Genomic DNA, 4199 nt, shown 5'->3' with positions numbered 1-4199 from the left:
CCTGAGCCCAGCATTCAGAACTCCCAGCTCTAAGCCAACATGGCATTTCCATTCTAGTCATGGGAGAAAGACAACCGCAAATGAAGGAATGACTGGGGCTATTATGAATGGAGATTAGCACTATGGGGAAATAAAGCCAAGTGATCTGGTAGAGAGTGACTGGGTAGAGGTTGGTGATCAGGGAAGGGCTCTCTGAAGAGGGGACTTTTTTTGCCTCTCAGACATCACTTAAGATCTTCTCAGTCTCATCTGTTGATGGTGCCTTTGGCAACTTTGTCTGCCCTGACACAATGGTAACTAGCTCTGTTAAGCTTGTGATTAACTTCAAACAGACACAACCCAAAATCACCTCACCTCCTATCTCCTCCATGTGCCTCTCACCTCCCCTTGAGATTTTCCCCCTTCACAAGGAGGCATACACAGAGCCTATACATGTGCTACCCCTAAGTGTGGGGAGTTGATGTCTTTTGACCCATAAGAGACAGAAGTTGGTAGATACCTCCCCCTTCCTCCCCTTGGACAGACTGTCTTGAGATGCAATCCTTACGTGGCTTCTTGGAAGCCAGCCCATGAGCTAGAGCAATCAGTTTCACTTGATACTAAAACTGTAACACACCCTTCATTGGCTTGCCATCCTTCCCTGCCTTACTTCCTTTCTTTCTCACTCCAGTTTCCTGGGATTGCACATCCTAATGTCATAGGACCATGTGAGTTTTCCCACAGACTCTATTTTCTGGGAGTATCTGGGGCTAAAACAGACATATGCAGATTTGCCATTTACAAAGGTCACTCTGATTTCTGTGTGGGTGGTGATTATGCAGAGACTAGTGTGGAAGTCAGGAGAGACACATGAAGAGGCTCTTGCAGTTGTCCAGGCAAAAGATGATGGTTCCTGAGAGGAAGGGATGGTATTGGAGATAGAGGAGTGGATAGACTCATGGTACGTCTTGGAGGCAGAGGTGACAAGAAAGCTACTGAACTGGATGTGGCACAAGAGAGAAATTAAGGCTGACTTCTAGGTTTAGGGCTTGGGCAATTAGCTAATGATGGTGCTTTTTACTGAGAAGGAGAACACTGGAAAAGAAGGAGGTTTGGAATACTTAATTTGCTCACCAAATGTTTTTGGAGCATCTACCAAAAACAGTAGAAGGGGTTCAGAATATGCCATAGTGACATAAGTATTATTTTGAACTGAAGATATTCAAGATTCAACAGCTGCAGGAAGAGACTTTTTCTAGCCTCCCCTTTATCTTCCTAAAAGCAAAGCCTCCCCAAATAATTCAACTCTCATAAATCTCCTCCCAGGAGTTTCACAACCAGGGACAATTGACTCTTATCACTGAAGAGGAGAAGTAAACACAAGTCAGCATCTGGATAAGAAGTCACTTAAACAGATATTGTCCTAAAACTATCATATCTCCCATCTGTTCTCCTAAGTGCCCATTTGTCTTTCCTAAAAGTCATCTGTTCTCCCAGAATTGCTCCTCTGCCCCTCCCTATCTTCTATTAAGATGATATGTAAAAATTCTAACCACCTCCTTGAGTCACATTTCTTTGTGAACTCCTGAGCATAGGTACTTAATTAAATCTGTTTTTTTCCCCTCTTGTTAATCTGTCACTTGTCAGTTTAATCTGCAGACCTCCAATTACTGAACCTAAGAGGATAGAGGAAAAGCTTTTCTTCCTCAACACTAGGCAATATGTTAGGTGTTTTGGACACAGGTCTGAGAGGCCCAGTCTTTGCCACAAGGGTCTCAGCAATGACAATATTTTGGGACCATGAAAATACCGAGGGACGTCAAATGTCACCTCTGGGAGGAGAGAAGGAGTCAGGGAGGGAATCCTGGAAAAGCTTAGGAGGGGTTTAAAGGGTGAGAGATTTAGTCAGAAAAAGGAGCAGGGAAAAGGTGATTAAGGTAGCAAATGCAAATATGCAGCAATGTGAGAAGGCTTAGGAATTAAGAATGTTTAGGGAGAAGGTAAAGGAAGGGAAAGAATGAAAGAAAAATTTCAGAAGCAGAGAAGCCAGCCAAGTGAAGGCCTTTGTAGGCATGTTGCCACGTTTGCCCTTGGATTCCCCAAACCAGAGAAATATTTTACTATTTTGTGCTTTTGTACATGGGGTTTCCTTAGCTTGGAACATTCTCCCCTGCCCCCACCTCCTGACAAAGTCCTACTCATCTTTTAAGGTCTTAGTCTTTGGCTATCCCCTCTTTGCTGGATCTCTCTTGAAACCGAGCAGGACTCTGTGGGGCTCCTGGGCATGGGAGCCTTTCTGTTCAGCCTCCATGAGCTTCCCTGAGTTCCAAAGGGCAGGTTGAAACAGTCACTAATCAGGGAAGGGAGGGGATGCAGAGACACGGGAGGAGAAGTCAAGAAACAATAGCGCAGCCTTGGGGAAGGGTCCTGGTTCCCCCTCAAGGGATACACATAACATCTTTGAGCTTTTCTGCAGAACTAAAACCTCCAACAAATGGAAGATGTTAACTACTTGATGAAGCATTCTTCATTCCAGAGAGAACATCAGGAGACCTCCTGGGGCCAGATTAAAGGAATGCAGGCCCTGCACACACCCTGATCCTTATCAGCAACCCCACCCTTGAACCATTGCTGTAAAACTCCTCACCAAATCCTCCTGGGTAGGGACACACGGTTTTGGAGAAAGCCTCATGGAGAAGGCTTCCTTTTTTTTTATTTGGCTGTGCTGCATGGCTTGCAAGATCTTAGTTCCCTAATCAGGGACTGAACCCAGGCCCCTTGCAGTGGAAGTGTGCAATCCTAACCACTGGACAACCAGGGAATTTCCAGGGACACACAGTTTTGAAGGGCATGAGTCTGCTGTGTCCACCTCTGCCTGGCAAAGCAATAAAGCTATTCTATTCTACATCACCCCAAACTCTGTCTCTGATATTCAATTTGGCACTGGTGCACAAAGGCCAATTTTCACATCATTCTCTGACCCCCATGCCATAGTTCACTGCACCTCATTGCTGCTCAGCTCCAGGATGCCATGAGCTGGCTGTGACCTTGGCCTTCCCCCTTCCTGCCAGGCTATGAGCTCCTTAAGTCTTGGACTCTTTCTTTCAGGTTAGAGCCCAACCTAGGGCCTGGAGAATATAGAATCAGCTCAGTAATTGGCTGAATTGAATGCTTTTGAAATGTGAGAGAAGTGTGAAACCCTAGAGAAGATACACCACCCACATCCCTGGGAAGAAGAGCTGTCTATACAGTCAGATGAAAGGAGGCGGTGAAAAGCCATCAAAGACTAAGAATGCTTCACATCAGCCTCAACCCAGGGACGTGGGAGACACTTTCCATTGAGTCCAACCACTCTTCAGCTTCTGTGCCCTGGAGTCAGCTCTGCTGGGCTCAGGCCAATGATGTAGGCAGTTACCCACATAGATCCACAAGACCAAAACCACCAACCTTTTTTACACAGCACAAGACATGGCATTCATTGAAAGGCTGACATGTTCTGCCAATGCAGACCCTGGCTGGCCCTGAACCAATGGCTGGAGGGAGAAGGTGAAAGTTTCCATGTCTCCTTTTCTGCTGTTATTCCCTCTTGCACATATGGGATTTATTCTTTACAGGTTTAAATGTTACATTGAAAATAAACTCAAATGACCAAAATGTTTCACTGAACAATCCATAATAAAGATAAAAGCCACCTGCACTGGGGGAGGCACGGACAGCCAACTCGAAATTGCTTTAGTGTTTGGAACTTCCTGAATGGAATTCTCAAGCACTTTCCAAACAATTTAAAGAACTCATCCATCCAGGGTTGATTAGAACTGTCCAAAACTGGGTTCATCATACCTCAATCAAACAAAAAGTGGAGGAAAACAAAACTTCCTGGGAAGACAGAAACAAAATAAAGTAAAACAAAGTCACAACTGCCCCCAGTGGATTTGAATAACATAGTTTCCTTATTCTTGCAGAGAATCCAGTATATATATATATATGTATATATGTGTATGTATGTATATACGTGTGTGTGTGTGTATATATATGTATATGTACACATATATACAGATATACACAGACACACATATAATTTTCCTTTTATTCCACTGTGGAGTCTAAGATCATGACCCCTCCAAAAAAAAACAGCAATGTAATGAAGAGACTTTTATGGTCATCTCTACTTTTATGGACATCTTTGTGATTGACCTCACAAAATAATGTGAGTTATATAC

This window comes from Hippopotamus amphibius, chromosome X, assembly GCF_030028045.1.
Source record: "Hippopotamus amphibius kiboko isolate mHipAmp2 chromosome X, mHipAmp2.hap2, whole genome shotgun sequence".
Lineage (NCBI taxonomy): Eukaryota > Metazoa > Chordata > Mammalia > Artiodactyla > Hippopotamidae > Hippopotamus > Hippopotamus amphibius.
Note: the sequence above shows the minus strand (reverse complement) of the source record.